The sequence below is a fragment of the Sinocyclocheilus grahami genome, unplaced genomic scaffold, assembly GCF_001515645.1.
Source record: "Sinocyclocheilus grahami isolate Dianchi unplaced genomic scaffold, SAMN03320097.WGS_v1.1 scaffold339.1, whole genome shotgun sequence".
Lineage (NCBI taxonomy): Eukaryota > Metazoa > Chordata > Actinopteri > Cypriniformes > Cyprinidae > Sinocyclocheilus > Sinocyclocheilus grahami.
This window is the reverse complement of record NW_015505518.1, coordinates 119863-129094: the sequence shown is the minus strand read 5'-3', so window position 1 is coordinate 129094 and position 9232 is coordinate 119863. Positions and strand designations below refer to the sequence as shown.

Here is a 9232-nt window from a genome sequence, read left to right as displayed (position 1 = left end):
TCGGTCAGATGCTAAGATGAAGATGTGAGAAAACGCTTCAGGATACCAAAGCTTTGTGCCAGGCCTTTCGGCCTTGACTTTTCCATTCACCAAAGATTCTCTGACTCAAACTGGTTCTTTTCATCAACTAATTTCAGCAAGATCTTGGGCCTTAAGATTGCATCAGGAATCTCTTTCAGGATGCCGAGACTCGCAAGTATCAAACTTAGTCGTTTTAATTGATGCATTAAGTATCAGTTACACCTTTTTACAAGGTGTGTTTGAGCTAAGAATCTGACGTTTTCCCTCAGGTTTTAGATCTGCTGAATATGCAAAGTTTTCCATAAAATTCATTCTTTATGCCTCTTTCTGTGCTGAGTTAAACTTTAACCCTTTCCTATACCAACTGTATGTGTGTGTGTGTGTGTGTGTATGTGTATGTTAGACCAGTTTATGTGTTTATGTAGTATGTTGGACTAGTTTAAGTGTTTATGTAGTTAATAAAACCTTACTTGTATCACACTTGACGTGTTCATTGTTTGCTCATAACCGGAGTCACTAATCATGCAGATTTACGCTACAAGCTTTTGTAGAATTGTACAGTAAGAAAGTTATTTCCCTTAACCAGGAAATTAACGTTCTTAGAATTGACAAGACAGTTGACCCTGAGAGGTCAGCTAAATATCTACAGCGGATCTAAAATATTCATAATTAATCATAACTAGTTATGGTTAATTATTCATATTTCCTGTCATGAGCTGATTCGTTACACTTGCATTTGTAAACTTCTTATACTCAAACTCAGGCCCTTGCCTGGGTCTACCTGCTATAACCCATAACTTAAAAGCTTCCCGGGCTTCAGCCTGATATTCAGCTACATATTTACTCCAGAGTCTTATTGTCTTATTCATTATACCCTTCGATTTAAAAAATGGCTTACTACACCCATACAGGGCATTAACTATATCATGAGCAGATATGCAGATATCCCTCTGATGATTTGCATCTTTACAGTTAACATCACTACACATCATTGCATCCCTAGATAAATGAATATTACTCAGGCATCTATCTGTATTTACATAATAGACTAAAAGGTCCTCCTTTGTAAGTGCTGACCAATCCATTTTTGCAGCATTGATATTATTTTCATTATTAGACATCGCTACAAGAAACTCAACATTTATCACCATAGACACATGTATGTGATCAGTTGTTACTGTATCATATAAGATACTCATACCCCTCAGCGAGGCATGTGCATCTGCAGTACTAATACAATGGTCCAACCATGATGTTGTGTTCCAAGCCTCACTAAGATAGGTATAGCTATCTACAGGCAAACAGACTTCACTTGACAAAATTAGATTATTATCTTGGCAAAACTGAACAATATGGCTGGGAAAACAATGACATACACACTAGAAATAGTAGAACTTTCAATAAAAGAACTGATAAAAGCTAGTCTATATAAATACTCATCTTCATTATGATGCCATTCGTAAGGTGTATACACATTTAGAATAATACAATTCTTATCTTGATAAGTAATCTGAATTGCAATACACCAATTAACATCCAATCTAATTACCTTCACCAGTGGGTCTAACTTTTTTTTTCCACAGTATGGCTACACCCCCAGATATCCTACCTTTGATTAAATCCATACCAAGATCTACTGTGGATTCACCAGCACCATGAAAATTACCATTAAGAGAATTCAATTTATCCAAATCTTGCATTGCTAAAAATGTCTCTTGCAAGCATAAAATATCACAGTTCTCCAACAGACTGTCCACAACCATACGGCGGGCTTTATCCCCAACACTCTGGCCCACACGTAGACCACGACAGTTGTATGACACAACCCGAATGTCCATGGGGGGCACCGACACTTGTTTATTCTACCCGAAGGCGCACACTTTCCCCAGCAACTAGTGTAGAATTTGACCCGCTGACTCCCACCCTACGCGGCTCATAATAGCGTCTAACAAAAGCCCCTTCGGGCCAGAGCTGCGGGTCATACATTTCACTGATTTCATTACATTCAGCAGATACTTTAAATGAACTGTATCTGCTTTGTACAGTTTCAATCTTCTGACAAGCTACATCGCGTCCAAGTTTTTCTTTCAGGTACTCAGACCAAGTCAAGGCATCTAAGTCAGGTGTAAATTTGGAGGCAAAAACACTCACCAGTTTGGTCTTAACCATTCTGATGTTGCCCACAGCTCCAGTACCAACAACAGACATGACATTACCTGACTTCTTTTTCTGCCTGGGAATGACAGCAGGCGATCTTGTTTTAGAATCAGCATTCACAAAACCTTGTCGACGACCTTTTTTCACCACGCGACTCCACTTCGGAGAATCTGAGGAAGATGTTAAACCTGTAGCTCCCTCCATTGTCACAGGACTTTCCACTCTCTGTGCATTCAAAGATAAGGACCCCACCATCACAGCTCCTTCGCCAATGACCGTATCCAAAGTTTCCACTGATGCGGCCCCGAGTGCCGTACCCTCGATCCGTGTAGCTCTGACCATTGCCGCCAACCCCTCCGAGCCGCCGCCTCGCATCATATCCGTCGATTGCTCCACAGCACACACTCTTCGATTAATATCCACTGTGATAGCTCGTAGATCTTCACCCACATTAACCTGTAGTTGCAGTGCGTGTTTCATAGAACAAAGCTCAACACTCAGCTGCTCCATTCTTCCAAGCAAACTTGAAACATCAACGCTATCGAAGGACACTGGCGGCAGCTCATCCAAATAATGTGAAACAAATCTGGGGATGTCTTCGCCACATTCATTCATCACTTTAAGACAGCTTTTTATGTTATTAACGTCTTTCTGTGGCCCTTTATTAGAAACATTCCGTTGTGTTGTAGGACATAATTCAAACAGTACCTTCTTTATAGCCTCAATCCAATCAGAATCAAACGTCTTTGCAGCCAACAGGACAATTTCATCCTGACTTAGAGTCTTAATTTTAACAACAAGAAAATTAAGGAATTCATCCTCAACAAATACTATTCTCAGTCAATGGCAATTTCATGTTTTGTTCAATTATAGCTCCACCAAGAGGCACAATCCCACCAAATTTTTTATGTGTCCTTAGAGTGTGCCTATCAGTGTTGGGCAAGTTACTGAAAATGTAATCAAATTACTGATGACTGATTACTCCTTTTAAAATTAATCACGTTTCTGTTCTGATTACTTAATTTCAAAAGGAATGAGTAGTTAGTTACATTACTAGTTACGTTACTTTTTTTCTCCATGAAATTGAGGAAATCCCAGCATACACGCTCCCGATAAATATTTGTTATTAAAGCATCAACATTCACAGAACACTGTTATTTTTAACTAAAGCAAGCGGCTGCTGCGTGCGTGGGTTGGATGGCAGAATGCGAGCAAAGAGCGCTGCATTTATAATCTCTGAAAGACATCTCAGTTCATCGCAATCTCACAAATCTCTGATAACACAATAAATAGAAGCATGGTGAATATTTCATAATGTCTACAATTCGTGTGCTATAATGGGAGGATTCGTGAGCACGCAAATTTCAGCACTGCATTGCTCAACGCTGCAAACACGTGTTATAGCCTAAATAGAAACTCTGCATACGCTCGCACCTGTTAATCGTTTATATTTCATATAGTTCATGTTGCTTTTGTGCAATAAAAAGCGCAACTGGCTTTAAAGGGGATGGGAGATGAGACTCTGATTGGTTTATTGCACGTTACGCCCAAAAAAACAACGATTACTCATTAAGAGAACAGGGACAACCCGTTTAGACAATGCGCCCGGGCGCACCGACCGTTTTCCCGTCATAGCAAAAGTGGATTCGGACACGCCCTGAGTGCACCTGCACTTTAGACCATGCGCGTAGATCGTTCAAATAGGGCCCATATACTACTTCTACTATCACCTGAGGAGGATGGTGGTCATGTATGGGTGTATCATCCCTGTACCCAATTTATAAACAGGTGATGTTAGAACTCACTTTGTTACATAAGCATCCCTGATTTCTCCCATTCTCTCCTATTCCTGCTATAGTGTAAACTCTAATATGTGTGATCAAAAATGCACTACTATGGTTAAATATAGAAAGCAAAGATACAAGATACATGTAAGAATGCATTAACTTTAACAACAAAGAATACAGGGAGCAGATGCAATAATATATATCAGTAGGAAACCAAATAATATTAATAAACAAATGAAGTGAAGTATCTTTGTACACTTAAGTTCCAAACCAACATGTAATTTTTTTAATCTGACACAAACAATTAAATTGCACAAATCCCTGATGATGACTAGTCCTTCTCAGATGAATTACATTTAATAGGCTGATGGTCCTAAAAATATATAGGCTCTAGTCTCTGCATAAACCATAGTCTGTGCATAAAATAAACTTCTACAACATTTGTCCATTCTTCACTAATAAAATTAGCTTAAATATTATATTAAACATATTATCTTTCATTTTGTTTCTTTGGTGAACTTTATCAGTGCACTTTAAAATTACAAAAACAATTGTGCTAATAAAACAATAATGGCTGGATATATAGTCATTAGTGAACAGCGTACCATCCATGGAAAGCCACTAGAGGTAGTGTTTGTGTACTCTGAAAAGGTAAGAAGTACAGAAACATAATATAAGATAAGAATATATGGCGATGAATTCTCAGGGGGTATATACCAAATACTGTATATTATGTATTTAAAAGTATTAAACAAAATACTATCTAACACTGAAACATAGTATTAGTTGGAAAATACCATTTGTACTCGATGTGTATTTCATGGTGGTAGATTCAACAGTTGCATTTATGACAGGCACTGGTGTAGAAGAAGTAACGATTTCCCCTGTAATATAAAATGTGCAGCACTCATGAAAGTTCGAAAATCGAACGATTTAATTGTCATGCTAATTTGTGTATTGTACGTCACACACTCACCTGCTTTAATAGTATCAAGTATGATGCTTAGAGGTATGGTACCATTCACAGCGGTCCTGTTAAGAATAGCTTCTACCTCAAATGAGCTTGGGACTATAGAAGAATTCTCAAAGATAAGAGTCATGTCAGCTTTAATGGAGCCCCTCCTGGACATAAGAAAATGATCATTTTAACCCCCAGTGTCCTCCAGTGTGTTAAAAATATCCTGGACATCTTTATGATGAATTTGAAAGACCACAGCTGTCATGCTTACGTGAAAGAGTTGACTCTGCATCGCCTGTATCCTCTGAGATAGCTTGCCCTGTAAATTCTGTTTATCTGCATGTGATGAAAGATATGATAATTTTACCTAAAATAGAGTACAGCATGAGAATTATCCTAATATAATAATAACAACAATAATAATATGCACTCCACTCATGTGAATAAAAAAAGCTAATTCAGTCATTTTTAACTTAGAATAAAAGGAAATATTTCTCAATTATGTTTATTTTTCTATTACAAAATCTTTTCTTGAAATAATTTTATTTATTTATTTATTACTGTAAATAACATTTGGAATAACTTTCCAGTATGGTACGAATAGCCTCCAGCCATAGAATCCCCACCACCATAGAACAAGCGGTTTGGAGAATGGGTGGATGAATAGGCCAGGGGTAGCATTGTTTGGTTTTTGAAGCCACCTAGCAGGCTCTTTGACTTTTGCAATTAATAATTCTGCCTTCACATACTATCAGAATTGAAGTAAATATGAGAAACCGGCTTGGAAATAGCATGAAATTCTTCTCAAAAAAGTATGTTCATGAACTTCTGTTTGGGAGCTGAGCTGTAGTAAATGGTAGGTTCCTTACTTGTACCTTTTTTATTTTTTTTATTTTATTAAACTGTTGGTTGGTTAGTTAATTAATTAATTAATTAATTAATTAATTATTGCTCAAACTGTCAAAATTTTCTCTTTGTTTAAATTATTTATCGATAGTTCCAATATCACTATAGCTTGTTCTAGTGTTGTTGTACAAACATAAATTAATTGTATGGAAAAGATTTTCTCAATTCATTTTAGGTTATTGAACAAATATACAGTATTTTCTCTGCCAAATTCGAAATTTGTTGTCCCGTTTACGAGTACTCAGAGTGTGGCTACAATCTTGGGCTCTTTGTCACAGGCTAATTTTAGACATAAAACATGTCATAAAACATGCTTTCTTTGTGTGCACTAGTCTTGCCGTTTTTCTCGATTGCAAACACATCGTAACTGACACATCATTTGGCTCGAATTTCCCAAACCATTCGTTCAGTTCTCGAAACAAAGACACATTTCTTAAAAATTTTAAACATAATTCACCTGTTTTCACACACACATACACATACAGTATAATTACAGTATGCTACATAGTAGTAGATAAGAGAACTTTCACTGTTCTGTGTACAGTAAATACTGTAGCACATGTTGTACACCCTCATAACTAGCCAAGTACTTAATGTGCTGTATTTTTAAACAATGACTTTCTAGGGGAGGTAGAGAAAGCCTTTTGACAGAAGACAATTAGATATTGATATTACTATTAGATATTGCTATAGTATAACTAATAAGGTCATTACCAATACTGTTATGCAATTTCGCAGAGGATGCTGAATTTATTTATTTGTTTATTTTTATTGAACAGTAATTAGCAGTATAGTGTCTCATGTGTTCATATTCACTTATTTGGTATTTGAACTTTCCTTTTCTAGTGCTTTTCATATAGATCTCTTTACAGTAGTGTAATGAAAGTAAACTTTTCTTAATATTTATAAATTTCACTGTATCTGCAGAAATGTTCTTATAAATGGTGAATTATTTCATGAATCGTGAGTTACTGTAAGTAACCATGATGTACCAGCTGATTTGATAAATATCCTTTTAAAAGTAAATGGCATTTATGTTTGTGAAACAAGTCAGACTTACCTCAGTTACCACATGTGATGCCAATGCAATGAATTCAGGGGATGATCGGTTGCTATATATTTCTCTGAAAGTTTCATTTAGACTGAATCTTAAGTGTATGCTTCTCTCGTCAATGGTAGGAGGATCAGTGTTTGTGGCCTCTGTTGCTACTGTCGTCAGTGCAATTCCTGAATCTGTGGTACCAGATTTGTTCAAAGTAGTATGTCCTGTTGATAAAGAACTAGTTTCAGGTTGAGTTGTAGGCTCTTGTATCACTCTTTTGACAGTGGTGGAGACCTCTGATGTATGAGACACTGTTACTGGCTTCATTATTGTTGTTGTGGTTGTAATTGTTTGTACTGTTTCAGAATGTAATACAGGGGATGAAACCTCAGCTGGTGTGTTCTTGGTTGATTCTGGTTCACGGCGAACAGTAGCTGCTGTAGTTGTCCCTGATGCAGTTGCTGGCAACGCTGATGCCACTGGTACCAAGGTAGAAGCTTTGGGTGCAGTAGCAGACTCTGCTAGGCCTGTTTTCATTGTCACTACATCTTCAGTTGTAGTTATTGTTGCTGTGGTTGTCCCTGCTGTAGTTGCTGGCAATGCTGAGCTTACTCCTGCTGATGCTGCAGTAGTTGCACTTGTTGTTCGTACCAACAATGTTGAGGCTTCTGCAGATGATTCTGTTCTTGCAGTTGTTGTCTTTACTTCACCTGTTTCAGGTAAAGGTGATGATCCATCTATTTTTGGTGCTGCTGTAGTGGAAGCAAATGTTGATTCTGTTGTACCAGATGCTCTCAACGTAGATATTCCTATTGATGAAGAACCAGTGTCAGCATGTGTTGTAGGTTCTTGTGTCACTCTTTCGACAGTGGTGGAGACTTCTGAGGTATGAGCCACTGTTACTGGCTTCACTGACATTAATGTTGTAGTTTCTTTTTGGGCTGATGAGGGTTCTGTTGTGACTTGAGATGTCACTGGTACCAAGGTTGAAGCTTTAGGTGCAGTAGCAGACTCTGCTAAGCTTGTTGTCGATGTTGTTGTTACTGTATCTACTGCCACAGAATGTAACACGGTAGATGAACCCTCAGCTAGTGTAGTCTTGGTTGATTCTGGTTCATTGCTAACAGTTGCTGCTGTGGTTGAGCCCGGTGCAGTTGCTGGCAATGCTGATGTCACTGGTACAAAGGTTGAAGCTTTGGGTGCAGTAGTAGACTCTGCTAGGCCTGTTGTTGTTGTCACAGTATCTACTGACATAGAAAGTAATACAGTAGATGAAACCTCAGCTAGTGTAGACTTGGTTGTTTTTGGTCCATTGTTAGCAGTTGCTTCTGTGGTTATGCCCCAAGCAGTTGTTGGCAATGCTGATGATGCTCCTGTTGATGTTAAAATAGTTGCACTTGTTGCTTTTGCAGCTGTAAAAATCGCATAAGATGATGGTAGTTTTGTTGTTGGCGTTGCGGTTTCTGTTGCAGACACTCTTGTTTCATTTGGTGTTATTGAAACTGTTTTGGTTGTTAAAGGTTCTGTTGTGACTTGAGGTGATGATGACTCTGTTATTGCAGATTGTACTGCATTGCTTGTCACTGCCTCTGTTGTAGCTACTGTTTTTGTAGGCTGAAGTATTGTCACAACACCTATAGGTACAGTATAGCAAATGAGCATCAAGTTAGTGTACAATAATAACATTAAAATTTTTTAGTGTAACAATATCAGTAGTAATCAGTAATCAACTGTTTTATCAACTGTTTTCTGTCGTTGTTTTTTTTTCTTTTCCTTTCTTAAAATGTTCCTCTATCAATGTTCTTTTAAATATTACTTTGCTTGGTTATTTTGCTTGCTGTTGTTTTCTATCGCTGTGTATATTACAAAAAAATTACAAAATGGCCAACCCAAAAACTTCACATTATTTAAAACAATGTCTCTCTGCTGTTCCTGAAGCTCATCTTTATTATCGCAAAGGGATAGTTCACCCAAAAATGAAAATTCTGTTGTCATTTACTCACTCTCGTCTCATGTCATTCTAAATCCTTAAGTCTTTCATTTGTCTTTGGAACACAAATGAAGATATTTCTCATGGAATATGAGAGATTTCTGTCCCTCCATTGACAGTCTATGCAACTACCACTTTGACACTTCAAAAAGTTAATGAAGATATTGTAAAACTAATCAATATATATTGAGTGGTTTAGTCCAAATTTTCAGAAGAGACTTGATCACTTTTTATGATGAACAGATTTAATTTAGGCTTTTATTCACATATAAACATCAATCAACGCACACATCAGTTATGGCAAACAGAAGCTCAAGCATGCTTGCTTGACGTGTGAGAACCAATGAGGTTCATTCTTGTGTGTTACGCAG

At 37.4% G+C, this 9232-nt stretch overlaps 1 long non-coding RNA gene across 1 annotated transcript; it reads right to left on the bottom strand.

Moving 5' to 3' along the window:
• Positions 1–4532: 4532 nt before the first annotated feature.
• Positions 4533–5057, bottom strand: LOC107603017 (uncharacterized). Its single transcript, XR_001611091.1, has 3 exons — positions 4942–5057; positions 4763–4849; positions 4533–4608 (listed from the first exon to the last, which is right to left on the bottom strand). It is a non-coding gene; the product is annotated as an uncharacterized lncRNA (long non-coding RNA).
• Between the last annotated feature and the right edge of the window lie 4175 nt (positions 5058–9232).